The sequence below is a fragment of the Linepithema humile genome, chromosome 2, assembly GCF_040581485.1.
Source record: "Linepithema humile isolate Giens D197 chromosome 2, Lhum_UNIL_v1.0, whole genome shotgun sequence".
In the NCBI taxonomy this organism is placed as follows: Eukaryota; Metazoa; Arthropoda; class Insecta; order Hymenoptera; family Formicidae; genus Linepithema; species Linepithema humile.
In genome coordinates, this window is record NC_090129.1 from 7,018,742 (window position 1) to 7,034,870 (window position 16,129).

At 36.2% G+C, this 16,129-nt stretch overlaps 1 long non-coding RNA gene across 1 annotated transcript; it reads left to right on the top strand.

Annotated features, from left to right (window-relative positions):
* The first annotated feature begins 359 nt into the window (after positions 1–359).
* Positions 360–4,377, top strand: LOC136997973 (uncharacterized). Its single transcript, XR_010888525.1, has 2 exons — positions 360–1,174; positions 1,342–4,377. It is a non-coding gene; the product is annotated as an uncharacterized lncRNA (long non-coding RNA).
* Positions 4,378–16,129: the final 11,752 nt, after the last annotated feature.

Below are 16,129 nucleotides of genomic sequence, written 5' to 3' on the forward strand. Positions count from 1 at the left end.
ATATATGTAAAAATTAAAATAGAGGATAAATATAGTCGCAGAATAAAATATCCGAATCATTAAACGCGAAAGTTAATTAACAGGACAAGCTCTCAATCGATAATTACTTATAAAAAATAATATTATCTCGATTTGGAGGAATGCAGAAGTGAGAAACAAGTGAGGGAATATATCACGCAGAGGCTAAGCGCGACGAAACCACCCCACCAAACGCCGCGATTCGATCTCGAAACTCTTAAACTAGAGCATTTATTGAACATTTATCGAAATTGAGTTTAAACTCGATTTCAACTCGATTTGAATAAATGTTCTAGTATTAAGAGTTTCGTGACCAAGTCGCGACGTTTGGTGGGGATTGTTTACGTCGCGCGCAGCTTACGCATGATCCATATCCCTCCTCTTCTCTTTCTCTCTCTATCTGTCGTGCGATTATCACACACAGTTGTTCCTTATCTCTTTACATTCCTTCAAATTGGAATCGGCGCGACTTTGTCCTTGATATGTTTATTGCCCTCTTGTGATTCGCACATTCGCACGGCGACACTCGTACGTGGTAAATCGTTCGGTATCGGCGCGTCCTTATAATTTTTACTACTTTAATTAATTCTATACTACCTTTACTATTTCCTTCTGATAATTATTCTTTGATATTACTACGATGATAAGATAATTTTATTTTCTATATGCAACAATCGATTGAGAGCTTGTTTTGTTAATTAACTTTTGCGTTTAATGATTTGAATATTTTATTCTGCGGCTATTTATTCTGTATTTTAACTTTACATATATTTATATTTGCACAATGCTAAATATTAAAATATTTTAAACATTGCAAAGCGTAATTGCATAGTATTTTTCGAGTGAGGAGAGTATGGAAAACGTATTGCATTAATTGAAACCTAATATAACCGTAATGACTAGCGCGCAAAAAGTAATTACTAATCTTTTCCCTTCTTTTCCTTTCGTCGTTTTTTTTTCGAACGTATTCGTGCGTAATATTCGAGTTTATCTTTGTCTTAATGACAAAGTACGCGTCGAAAGTGTTGCATAAAATATCGCGCGATAATAATTAATCAGATTTTTGTGAGTGAATCGCGAGTGAATCGTGTTTCCACACACTGAGAGGGGGAGGAGGCTCAGAAAGAGCATCGGGCATCGGCGGAGCAACTTTAAGGTATTTATCGTTTATTTATTATCTCTTTGCAAAATGTTGCATAAAACTTTATGCAATGTAACGCACTTACTAAAATTTGAAATAGTCAGTAAAAAATTTATAATATTTATTTATTAATAATTATTTTAAACATAGCACTAATCTGAATTTATTTTTGTATTTTACAGATCAACAAAACAACAACTCCGCTGCATCGTGTCGGTGAGTGAGTTCAATTTCTTTTTATTTCATTAAGATAATGGATTTAAAAATTATATAAAATATACCTGCACTCTCGTAGAACCAATGCAGATCATATAATATTAATTGTTTAAAAGTCTTATTTCAAGCGTATTTTTGAAGTACATTTGGATTGTGCAGGCATTATAATTTCTAAAAAAAAAATTCAGTATTTTAATAAATACACTCTTTGCCCGTACATGTTTGGTACATTTTTGTCTGTTAATACAAATATTATAAATAAAAATGAAAATTATGTTATAAAGCCATTATCTTAAAATGAGTAGGCGAGGATTTAGATCAGATGATTCATATTTATTTTGAAATATTATTTTATCTTGAAACATGTGTACATTATGAAGCACACATGTAAATTACATGAAGCGTACCAAGAATTTTTTCAATATATCAATTTCATCTTGATCTTTTCTAGTTTACTCATACATCCGTGGTCTTATGGCTTAATTAATTCCATAATCGAGCACGGAAATTTGAAATCCGTGGTTCCATCATTGATGGTCAAGCACGAATCTCAAACATTTGTTGATAACGATCGACTACAGTATCGCACAGTGGTTGACTATCAACACGAATTTTGGACGCAAGTAGCGGAAACTGAGCCGAGCTCTGCGCTATGCGTCTTGCGAAAAGTTCCGAGACAGTCGCTCTCGGATTTTAGATGCGAATAGCGGTAACTGAGCTGAGCTCTGCGCTAAGCATCCCTTGAAAAATGCCAAAGATTTCTCTCAGGTGAGAAATAGAATTTGCGCACACACAAGAATACCTATAACGCGCAGTTAGACAGTTAATTTTCGCATTTTTGTCACCTGAGTAGTGATTAATTGTTCTTATTTTCATCATTACATATAATCACTTAAATTATCTAAATTGACTGTGCATGAAAACGGTTGCAAATTAGAATCTAATCTCACTTTTAGACAACGTATCTTTACAAAAGTATTAAAGTAAAAGTGAATTAGAATGACAAAAGAAGCGTGTGCATTCGCGGTAAGCAAGAAATTTTTATGTCGCAAACGTAAATTTTTTTTCAAATTAATCGCAATTGATCAGTTGTAAAAAAATCCTTCATACATAAGATATAAAGATCAGCGTTTCTCGTAAAAGGAGAGCTGGTGCGTGTCAGTTGGTCGACCGATTAGAAACGTCAGAGGTTCTTGGAAACACGCAGGCTGGCGGTATTTGAACGGACGGTTTCTAACGGGGGGAAAGAAAGAATGATCAGACCGACGTCGGTTTGCCGCTAGCCGCCGATAAACAAACTGTTTCGGTGGGCAACTACCACTCTTTGATGCTCCCTTGTTGATTAATTCCAGTGGGCGAGGTGATTCATGGTGGCTGCCGATCACTTCGCGGCACGATTAGAACGCAAATTAACGCGTAAACTTATCGTTTGTTTAATCAATATTCTCTTCACCACAAACCACTTTAGATCATAAACATTGTAGATATTTTTGAAAAATTTTATGACGGAATTAGTAAATATATACGAAAATTATAGGATAATTCTAACATTATATTCAAATTGCTCAATACAGTAGCGATCGATATCAATCAGTAAAGATGCAGTTTCAATACATGTATGTTTTTACACATCATGTTTTGGACATTTTTCTTGCAAAATAAGCGATATAATATTCATTTTTTTACAAAAAAATAAGGTATAATTGCGTCAATTATACAAATAACACGAATTTTTTTCCCTGACATTCTTAAATTTTTTCTAAACTTATAGCAAATCTCATGCTGAGAAGGTAACTTTTAACTATGTAACCTTCGCTCCAAAATTTCAGTTATTCTCAGATGTATATGGATGGACTGAGTCCATCACATAATCGCTCTCTTGTATTTTGAATCACAATCTTTTATGTAAGAAACCTTCACCACAGGAAACAACGATAGTTGTACGTCTTCCGGGTTTTTTTTCCACGAATACATAACTGTTTCCCTTAGTTCAGTTAAATTTCTTTAGTTATTAACTTATAATTTTATCAAATAAACCTCAAAAATCATACAGCGTAGTATGCCGGAAGTAAAAAATGTCTTAACACAAAAAGTTTCACTAACTTTGAACAATTTAGAACGTTTGCATTGTATCTAAAGATTGTGTTTCATGATTATCTCATTGACAGAACTATGAATTTGACATTTTTAATTTGACGAATGGAAAAGATTGAATGTGATATTACAAAATAATATTAGGTTATGCGATAAATAAATTAATCAATTTTCAAAAATTTTTTATTTTTGACCAAGATACATAAATATTTAGATACGATGACACCAATAAATTTTGTAGTATACTTTTTATTGGTTTTTTGTACGTATTTTAGTGTAAAATATCGAAATTCACTCCTAAAATGGTAAAATAACAACGAACATATTATGTACGTACCGCTATAATTATTTGTGGATTGCCTACAGATCGCCTAAGAATTGTTTGTACTTAATTTTACCGCTCGTACTTTGACTACTGTTCGCAGAAAACGCGTTATTGTTTTCTTTCATATTTTTTCCTGTTGCTACAAAAAGTAAACCTCGAATTCTTAACACAGTAGGAGTCAAAGACGAAACCTTGTATATCCTGAGACATTCATATACCCTGAAATTAAACCGTTAGCACTTCTGGTCTAGGGCAACCGCTTGTTTGATATCTTTACAAAATCTATTCAGAATCTTTTACGACCACAAAAGGTACAAGATTTATTTCTTCTTGATATTTTAATTATTTTACCTGTCGTTTAAAGACAGTTCACTTCGCAACGTTGTGCGCATTAAAAAAAAAAAAAAAAAAAAATAATGACATTTTAGTTTATCATGATTTGTTACGCAAATAGACTTTACATATAGAGTGATAAAAATTGAGATTGAATGATAAATTTGTGCAACATCGTACCAGATGATTCGTGATATAATAAACATATGCTGTTCATCTGCATCATTTTGCATTTGTTAGAAAAAAATAATGAATAATAAAAATCTGAATTTTGTAAGAGGTCAAACCGAATACGAGTAAGAAGATCCGCGCACTCATGGGAGATTTTTCCCAGGCAAGGGAGATCGATTCAACGGCAATCAAAAGGTATTCAGAACAAGCTGCTCATGCAAATCGTGGTTACAATGTTCTTTTCTGCGCATCTCGTGCGATCCCTCTCGCACGTCAAGCGATGATGTATCATCTCCAGGAGAAACGCTTCTGGAGATCTGCCTGTCTAAGATCATCTTGTTTCCCGACTCAAGAAATTAGTAGTCAGTTCATTCCCCGTTGTATCGAACAAGTTGTAAGCAAGCACGCAACTACATATATTATAAAAACATACGAAATACCGTTGAGAGAGATTTAACTTACAACCGTAAATAGAATCTACTATGAATTAATTTATTAATGAATAAAATAACGAGATTTGTTTTCGCAAATTGCAATCTTACGAAATTTTCCGAGTGCGATATATTAACATTCTACAGTATATTTTAATAACATACTTTGACTGTATTGAGTACAAATAATTTATTCTCGCATATATGTTATTATAAATAACATTTAACAAGCTATTTCTCGGCGTATACGCATCCTCGTAATTCTTCAATGCGAATCAAGACTATCTTTTTAATCACTGATATAGAGAGAAACCCATCTCGTCGTGGCGATAGAGTATTATACGCAGTTATTCGTAAAATAACGTAAATAACTGGAGTGCGTCTGTTATATTTCATCTGCTATTTATGTATTACAATCTTAATTTATTATTCTGTAGCCGTGGTTATTTTATAAATACGCCAAAATATCTGTTCTTATGATACGTTTGGTTGGAATTAAAAATAAAGTAAAAATAAAAATAAAGTGTTTGACTATCGAAGCAGCAAAAGGTACAGCCAAGATTATCGAGAAAAACTACTCTCACCCTCCGTGGAATTTGCTTCTTAACGACTTCCAATCCCGTTCCTGTAGACCGGAACCGATATATAACACACGCGTGTTCCGAATGTGTTTTACATTTCATCAGGACAAATCCCTCAGATCTACGACCGCGTCTTCCGCGATGAAGACGACAAGACCCACCTTGCGTAGAAAATGAGCCCTCTTTCTGGATGTAGCATTTATTGTACAAGTAAATTTTTCGGGCTGTAATACATCATGAAGGATCAACTTCTTATAGGTATAAAGGTCAATTTTGTAGTTTCTTCGCTCAGATATTATTCTTTCAAATAAACAAGGCATAAAAGTAAATTTGTATTTAAAAAATAGATAAATCGAACTCTATTGAAGTTTTTTAAGAATTTTATGAATTGAAAGTATGAGCTAAAATTGATTTATTTTTAATATCCACATGCTAATTGGAATGAGTATTATTGTAATTTTCTTTTCTTATTTAGAATTGCACAATAAATTATGTTTACTAATCTGCTTTTACGGATGAAAGCTACTCGCTACTTGTCCTCACAGAAAGCCATCTCTATAACGTGTGAAAAAGCAAAAGAAAAGATTAGAAGATAAAGAGATAAAAAGGTGTTGCCGGCTTTTGAGTAAACACGCTTCGATATAAATACATGAAACGGCGGGTAATTAGTTTGTACAAGTCAATTTTAACATCTGGAATTTAACGTGATTCAGTATCTTTCTTTTTCGTCAGATCCATATTTTTCCTAACTAATTGCCATACGAATCCAATCTAGTTTGATGTCAAATCAGTATAAAAGTGTATATATTTTTAAGTATATTGATATTCTTAACAACTGCATGTTCGCTACATTTTATGATTTTTCTCTACATTGTAATAAGCAATATACGAAGAATACATATAAAAAAAATTATTTTTTAATGTAAATTTTTGTGTTAAATTTATGGGGATATAAATTTATGGTTATATTTATTCTATTATTGATAAAAGTTTTACTTGTCATGTTTCGTGTTCGAATTGACATCAACATGTGCAACGAAATCATAAATTTATCCACAGCGATGAATTAGATTCAAATTGTTAAATGCATAGACTGCTATGAATATGTGTAAATATACGAGGGATACACGTACTAAAGACGTTATCGAGACAATTAATCGTGATGAAGCCGAAGCTTTCACGAGCGCGAGCGTATTTGCTCCCTTACCTGAATTTATTTGCAATTTTTCCACAAACGTATAATGGGTTAACGGTCCACTCGTTTGTCCGTGTCTCCGTCGCATGCTTATGCTGCACACACAAGCCACGCGCGGAGCTTTACACCCTCGCACAATGCGAACCACGGCCTCGTTAAGGGGATCAGCTGCGTGGCATTGTCGCCGCTAACAAGCGCTAAATAGAGCGCCGAGTGAAATCGTGTGGACGCACGGTGTGTCCACACAGAGACAGTCCGTTGCATCGTCCACACAAATAATACGTCGGATACACATAGGTATCGCGCGCGCGCAAGATCTCTCCCGCTGTTGTAGCCGGTGCATCGCGTTTCCTCGAATCGTTACAAATGTTGCAATCGATGCAATTAAATAAAAAAAAAATACATAGCGCGTACCGTGAATTAATTATGCAAGAGAAAATGTGATAATCGTTCTGCGCAACAATTGCACGTAATGATTACGAAAATTCGACGCACGTGACTAATCTCGCAGCCCTCGCATTGTGCTGTGTGTTTGTTAAACGGGGAAAAAAAGGCGAGAGGTATGTAACAGCGAAAAGAAACGACGGGGCGTCTCAGGGATGCATCGCCCTGCAGCGTTGCACTATATATGAGGGGTAGGCGGGATAGAAGGGTGAGAGGCGGGCGGTTGTTAAGTTGTCCGACAGATGTCTCACCACGTGAATCCACCGTCCGCCACCCTCTCGGATAACCGGGTCCCCCCCGCGGACTCGTATTTTCGCATCTCGAAATCCAATTCCGCGCTTGCACGGGGCTGCATCGGTGGTAGCGCACGATACGCATAATTTCGCGATAATGATCACCGAGACGGGAGGTCTGTCTCGCGCCGTAATTGATCCGAAGAGGGGTGACACGTCCGACTTTAACGCCTCCCATCCCTCTGCGACAGCTTTTGTCGGCGTAGCACGTCCGCATTTTTTTTATCGCGATAATGAGGTATTCCAAATGTTATCGTAGTCGGCGAGCCTCGTTTCTACCGTCCGAACGCCGCGGATAAGAGTTCACGTAGCACAAATGTCCAGTGGGAACATCCATTTGATTTCCAAACATCCATGATATTCATATTTGTGAATAATTATATCTCTTTTTTTCTTCCATCCCGGTCTGATATGTCAGATAAATAGTGAAAATCCGGTTAATATTAAGGAAACTATTAAGTGAAAGTCGGCAGAGATGCAAAATGTGTCTTACAAATAGCTGGAGGAAGTTTTTTTACAAGTTAATCCCCGGTATTATTTAAAAAAAAAACTATAAAATGTGTTGGATTTGTAGCTGTTTAGAATTGGTTTACCTGACAAACGACATTCTACCCTTAAATCACACTGCATAACCACGCAACCAGTCCCCTAGTGTGTATTTCCTGGCGTGCGTCCTAACACAAACATGAAGAAAGAAGTGCACAGAAACGAAAGAATCATAAGAATGGCCGCGCACGCCCCATTATAGGACGCAAAACTGGCCGCCTTTCGAGTGATGTGTAACAAACGCGCCTTCGGCACCTGTCCACCCTCTCTGTCTCCCTCTTCGCACGACGATCTCGTCGATACAGAGAGATCCGAGTGCCTAACGAGCTTTTGACGCGCAGCCGTTTTTTTTTTTTTCAAAGCGGAATACCATTTTTGGCAGTCCCGTCGTGCGTGACTCTGCAGACTTTCGGAGAAATCTGCCATGATACGCGAAAATAAAATTCTTATTGTCTAACTTAAAAGAATATATAGAAGAATGGTTTCTTAAAAATTAAATTGCTAGAGAATACATAGAGAACACAGAGAGAACAAAGAATACAGTTTATCAGACGGAATCATTATAAAGTTTCAAATCTTAAGAGAAAAATAAATACGAGTTATTAGTGGTATTTATGAGATAATATATATATATAAATAATATCAACATTTTATTTTAGAAATATTTCAAATAAGATGATTACATTTATCGCAAACATCTAGAGTGTTGTAAGTTATATTGCTGCAGTTCAACCGGGAACGCGTAGCACAAGTTTTTGTGTCTCGAAGAACGGCGTGTTGAGGATTGATTCCTTTGAATGGAAGCACAGGTGCGCAATCGCTGGTTTCGTGACGACTCCGTTCTCTACTTTCTGACAGGCTCGTGCTTATACGACTGGTGGATCAAATTTTACGATCGATTTCCTGTCGTGCGAGAAATAACGAGAGCGCCGCGATCGGCTGTGTTGCTGATTTATTGGAATTAGAGGAGTGTTCAAAGCGCGGCTCGTAAACGAGTCGGGATCTCGTGGAAAATAAGTCGTAAATGTTCGAAGATTAACACATTGTGGCACTTGGTTTATAGTTGAGGTCGTTAAACTTAATACTTACCTATGTTGTGATTCGACGCTATTCTCAAAATTTGGCAAACTAGAAACGCCTGCGTGCATCTGTGTACAAACTTATCAAGATCTACGCTTTGCATTTATATACAATCGCCTTAAGAATATCAACTATTGCTTTTGCTTTTAAACTTTACAATTAACTAAAATTTTATGTGTATAAGAATAAATAATATTGCTAGAGTAAGATTCATGCAAAAATTTTATTAAAAAATAAAACTTTTTCAATTAAATATTTACAATCTAGATGTATTATGTTTTATTGTTTGGAAATTGATTTAAATAATAGTATCAAAACATCCATATATAAAATATTAATACAAGAGGACATAAATAAGAATATTTATATAAATTATACTCGCGCGGAGGTGGCTGTTTATATAAAAAGCTCGTTTCACGCATGCTTTAAACGAAAAATGTAGTTAGAAACGACCTTTAAAACTCCATTAAGTGATTTCAAAATTTAGAGCTCATAAAATGAACCCAAGCGTCACTATTTTAATGGGATTCGACTAGGACTCACGCTTTCGAGAGCTGTAAAAAAATTTGTAGCAACGTTAGAATATTACAAACAAAGGATTTGTAGGTATATTGTACACATTCTAAGATGTTTATGACGAATACGATATTCTATTCGGTTATAATGCTCTTGGAGTTGCAATCTCGATCTAACTCATCTAGTTTTTCAGGACAATTAACGCGATTATCGTTCGCTCGTTCGAGCGTAGAAAAAAGTAAGTCCGAGGGGTTCTGCGGGGGTGATTTTAATGCAAAAATAACAGGGTCCTCGTAGATGCTAACGATTCGTAGAAGCATGCATCATTGGCTCGCATTTTCCCTGCGTGTCCCATGCGCGTATTTGCAACTGCAGTAAGAGCCGCGTGTCACTTCGCCCATCTCTTTACTGTTTTAGCCGCGGGATACCGTATGGCCACGTGCCACCGACCTCAGCACAGTTTGCATGTGTAATCAGAACCAGTCTATAGCCGCTGCGTCATCACGCAAGGAATCCAATTTCGGAAAATGTTAACTTCATATTACGAAGAATCAGTAAAAATCGGTGGACAGTATAACATTTTCTTATACCTTTCTGCAAGACATAGCTTTCACTCTATGTTTCAAAGTCAAAAGGTACAAAGAATGACGTATATTTTAATATGTAACAAATTCTATTTTTTATTGATTATATTTTACATTATTCATTCATACACAATGTATTTATATTATTAGTAAAAGTAAAAAAATAAAAAAAAAATTTTATTTCCAAATTAATTGAAAATGTCTTTGACTTTTCGTTGTGTGCTGTTTTATGTAATTTAAAAGTATCTTGAAAAGCTTTGACTGCTTTCGACTGCTTCGTTATTTATCTATTTCTCTACTTGAGTTCTTTAGAAACTTTCAGAAATTTTTTATGCCGTTATGATTCAACAATCATATTTTCAAGTAACACATATTTATTCTAAGTTATGTATGCAAGATCTCTTTACATACATATTATCTCACGTTGTTATCGTTCCCCAACAAATCCGACGAGCTCATTTCTCGGCGACGAAGACGCGTGTTCAGAAGGGAATCTCGCGAGCCGGAGAGACATCAAAATAGAAGAGAGACGGCCACCCTCGGTGCGTCCACGTGTCCGACGTGGACGTCGACGATGTCATTAAACTCCTCGTTACGCGGACCCGAGTCCAAACTAACTCCGTCCGTCCGGGATAACTCTCTCGTACAGACCGTAGCCAGATCTACGAGCCAACGGCAACCAGACCTTACGAACAGACGGAGCCGCGTCTCGTGATTGGTTACATTACCGATACGCGCGTCTCGCGTCACAGTGATGCTGTTACAGCAGTCGCGGTGAAAGCTTCTCGTATCCTCTAGAGAACACCCTTCTGCATCTACACACCCCTCCGTCAAGGAAAACAATACTGTGGAAATTGTCCGCAAGAGTGTGAACTTTTCGAAATTTGGTTCTGCGATCGGTTACGTTTACGATGAGAGATTTGCAAAATTCTGAATATTTGTATATATATATACTTTGTCATAATATAATTAACAAAAAAGATTGAGTTATATTTTTCTCAGTTTTGAGCTTTATTTATTATTAAATTGATTTTATAGAACCGAATTTCTGCTGCAATACTTTACACCATATCGTATGTAACATTTATTATGAAATCTGTGGATACATATTTAGTCATATTTTCTTTAATGACACCAAATTATCGTTCGTGCACGTTAAACACTTGCCACACTATTACATGCGCAGGCAGGGAATGTGAACTAACTCGAAAAATAACGGAGAGTTTAGCGGCAGCAGCGAGGAACGTTTTTTCGTATGGGGGAGAAAAAAAAACGGTGTAGCTCCTTAGAACAAACGAGGGGCACATTCGCGCCCCGCGGGGGGCGAGTGGGTTACGCGTCACTCATGGTTCAGGGCTTGGGAATTGACCGGTCCGGATGTCGCGTTTCGTACGCGCGGCGTGTTCTCGCCCTTGTTGTTGGGGCTGCGTATCCCGATTGCACTCGATACACGCGTAATGCGACGCACGTGTTTCGCCACCCCTATCCATCGTCCATTCCCCCTCCTCTGTTCCCCGATCAGCACTCTTTCTTCCGCTGCAGTAAATGATTTGTCTCTTTGCGGCTTCCGAAACAGTTACGACTTCGTACACGCTCGATTGCCGTTCGTCATCCTCGGCTATTGTTCCTCGAAACCGACGGCCGATGTGCGCAAGCCGGTTTCTCATCTTGGGGTGCTCTCGCCTTTGAGCAGAGTTAGTTAAAATAGTTTTCAAAGTAACTAAGTTTTGCTATAATAATACCAGTCGGGATTTTATTTTTCTTTTATATTATTTATATAATATTAGAATAAGACAGGCGCGCGCTACGCGCGCGCACTTATTATAATAATTTAATAACCGTTTAATATTATTATAACAATAATTTTTGCTGTCAAACTATCAAGCTGTCATAATAATCGAGATAACCAATCAGTGTCGCGGAAAAAATGCAACAAGACTTTCGAGATTTCGATACTTTTGAGTATCGATCTTTCATGCCTTTTTTGAGAGGGGAAAAGAAGAATGTAAAAGAGAATGAGCAACATAATGCTTTTCAATGTAAATTTCAAAGATTTTATTAAATTTGCTACATTAATTTTATGAAAAGAAAGACAAAAACAGTTGCATATTTATCTTTTTAGTAAGATGAGCATTTTTTGAAATTTTCTAATTGTATACTGGATGTTGAATTAATTTTCACAAAAACGATCAAATTTTCAAGAATGTAAAAAATTATATCAGTGACTGAAAAATAATGTTTCACTAACTATTTTATCGTGCTTCGCTTAGCCAGATTTGGAAACAGATTCGAGCGCATATTTCCGCAGCGAGGCGCGAATAGGAAGCTGCCCTGTTTTCTCGGCTTTGTGAGCTGCGTGTTTCGCCAGCCAGTTGCCTCACCTCGTTACCGTTCTTTTTTCCCCGTTGCTGAAACAAGAAGCTGGCATCAGGACGTCGTTATAACGCGAAGCGTCCACTTTTCCGTTTCCCCTGACCGCCGCGTCGGCCCCTCGACGGCCGTCGGACGTGGTCCTTGCGTGCTGCAAATAAAGCTCTCCTGGAAACAAACAGGGACGAGCCGGCCTCGGCCGAACAAATTGACACCCCCACACGGTGCACGTACCGCGTGCTGACCACGGTGTCCTGTTTCCTAACTCGAGAATGTTGATCCACTTTAGTTTACTAGTTTGTTGACTGCAGAGACTTCATGCAGCCGTTTTTATTTGAAGAAGCGTGAAGTATCACGAAGCGTGGTTAAAAAGGTTTTTTCTATCTACCAGAATGCGTGCTGAATAAAATGTTGCAAAATAGTATTAATGTTTTAAGTCTATTTCTCTGCTGTATTCTTATGTGACTGCATATTAAGATTATGCAAAGTAAACAGTTACATTTTAGAAAAATTAAATAAAATCGTCTGGTAAAATTAACTTTTTCGTAATCGTATTAAATTTTTCTCGATTTTCAGTCTTATTGTATCGCGAGATATCAAACATTTAGAATTTTAAAAATAATTTTAAGAATATTAAATTTTACACAGAAAAGTATTTAAATTTGTCAGAAATATATTTTTGAAGAGTACAAATCTTTATTTCATTAAATGTCTACTAGTGTTGTTTATTTTTCATTTTTAACAAATTAATAAATTTTATTATGCGATAGTATAATGTAAAGTCAACGAGGGGATCATTTAGTATAAAGTCGATCTAATTGAACCACCCATTAACTTCCGGCTTTTGTTTGGAAACCAAAAGACTATCGTTGATGTGAAAGAGATTGCCCTTCGGGAAAGTGCCTTCGAGGGCAATATCGATCGAGAGTTTCGGAAGGCGTCGTGTCAACGATAGAGCATCGTCTGACAGAGATATAATATAGGTTTATTAAGTGGCAGTCACGTGGCATGTAGTAATACAATGATATCAGTTTTGTACCCGGGCACGATGCGCCACGTGTCACACGACGCGAACCCGGCGCTTTCGCTTTATTAGGACAACGATACCCCTGCCGATATCACCAGCCGATCATAATCGCGTTTGGCTTCTGCCATTCACACGAAATCATAGTTCCGAGTGTAAATCTGAGCACAACGGATTTGAAGGAGACGTAAATCAAGTGTCATTCGAATCATCTCGGAAAGAATGTATTGAAAACGTATGAAGCACAGTATAGCATTAGCTCTACTTACATACGATCTACTTCATAGCATACCAAGATATTGAATATACAAAAAGCTCATACAACACATGATTTGTATTTATTCGAATATTTAGTAGTTTAATATTTTCTGATACTGTTAGATTAACCACTTGTCAAAAGTTTTATTATTTTTGGATGAAAAATAAATAAACTCAAACTCAATGAACGTGTTTATACTTAAGCGTGAAAAAATGCTGTGAAAAAATTGAAGAGCCTGCCTTTTTGATTTTTAGTCAGATGGAACTGGCTCATAAAGCCGTTTTATGATTTACCGTCTTAGGGAACGAATGCGGTGTAAAATATTCGACGTCCTATACATTCCATACAGTAGCACCCACAAATTTCCAAAACATCTGTAATTTACTATATTACCTGATTGTATTGTCCGGTCTGGTCATAAATTTTTTTTTTAGTTCTATGTATATCGAACACAGCAGAGCACGAAGAACAAAAGCGTAGGACAAAAAATTTTACAAATATCTTGCAATGCATACAGAGTTTTGACAGAATTTTTCATTTTTTTAAAGACATACTTTAATTTTGAAATTTGTTATAGTAATATAAAGATGTCTATTTATGATTAATACGAAGAATGTGTATATTTACGGTCTAATATTTCTCTATAGATAGATTTAATGATCTAAATACGATCGTCGAATTATGTTTCCCTGTCGAAACAGATCTCCATTTTATTCCATAATCCACTGTTTTTGTGAGTAGATCCCACGATCACCCAAGCCCGCATCTTGACATCCGCCGGTCCACTGTTTAGAAATAATTTACTCGTCGCACGGCTACGGAATAGTGTCGAAAAAGCCCGCGCGGAACGAACGTGTGGTCGTTGACACCGCAGTGATGATCTGAATCCCACGGGTATATTGTTATCCAATGACACGTTCGTATTTACACGTTGTGCGCCGAAATTGCGCGTCGACGGCGTAAATGCACCCGTATGAGATTCGAAACCGACGCGAATAAAGCCGATAAGTACCTTTTTCTACAGCTCGTCGACTACCCTCGAAATGAGTGTCTTGATTCAGTATTAAATACATTGCTGCTAATCTTGTTTGGAACGATGAGATTAATCCTGGCATATTTGACGTACGTATTAAGTATTCAAAAGAACAATAATGTACATGGCTTAATTATACCTCTGTTCGTACATTTAGAAAGCACATTGACACATGTATAGTCTATAAATTTATAAATTTGATTTGATTTAAAAGATATAATATTTTTCAAAGAGAAAGATTAATCAATGTTAATAACTTTTAACAATTTTATTTTAGACGATTATTTTTACATTATTTAGAAATTTTTGACTCTGTTATATTTATTATATTGGTTCGAAAAATTCAGAAAAAATATAATCAAGAAAAATAGACGGAAAATTGATAAATGATAAATGATACAAGTAAATCATATTTTTTCGTGCAACACGATGAAGCGGATTAATTTTTCTCTTTTAAATATTTTCTCACATTAGTTCAAATAATCTTTTTGTCGTCTTAGCACACAACACACACACACACACACATACAATACCGTCTTCTGCTCAAAAAGCCTTTAACCCTTCGCGTCTATAAGAAAACCGCATTTATCTTCGCGCATCTCTCCTACTCTTTCGTGAAAAAACTCCAGCATTTGAAATTTATCAATTGCTTTTTATAAGCCGCGGAAGTCGCTGGCACTTTTGTCATCGTTTCTTCTCTAAGACGCGGCAAGAAAAGGCGTTATTAAGGATGACAGACATTGACGGATTTGTCGGACGAGTCATATTAATGTGTAGCACCTGAAAAATCGTCGGATTAGTAAACCCATGTGAATTCGACATGGCTTCGTTCATCTTTTTAAATCGGGTTTTATCCATGATTCCATCAATTCTTTAGATTGCATATGTGTAATATATAAAAAGGGGAAAAATTTTAATGATACTTTTATACGTGTGCTTATATACATATTATTTACACAGAAAAATATATTTTTTATATGTAATATGTTTAATAAACAGTTAAAAACTTACTTCAAATGTGCGAAAGACACAATAAACAGAATTGGTTTGTTAGAGAACGTTTCAACTTGAATACCAAAATTTTATAAAGCTTACCCAGTGTTTTCTCACGCGTTAAAAAACCATGTAAACGCGTGCCGAAAGAAAGGAAGTTCGACAAAAGAAGAAAGTTACGTTAGACTTTCTTCTTATTTGTGACTAATCGCGCGCTACCGATACTTTTGGCAATGACCGAGTGACCCAGAACATCATTGGGTTTCCTATACTACTATTATTCCTTTACTGCACCTCTCTCGTGAGAAGTTCTATCTTTTCTCCCTTTGGGAAGAAATAGGGAGCACTAAAAGTGTTAGATTTTATCCCTTCTGACAATGAATGTTTAAATAAATTCACTTCGAATGGTGACAGTTTAACCTAGAAAGAAATAAAAAAGACATAAAATTAAAGATAAATCATGATAAATGGATGGGTTTTTA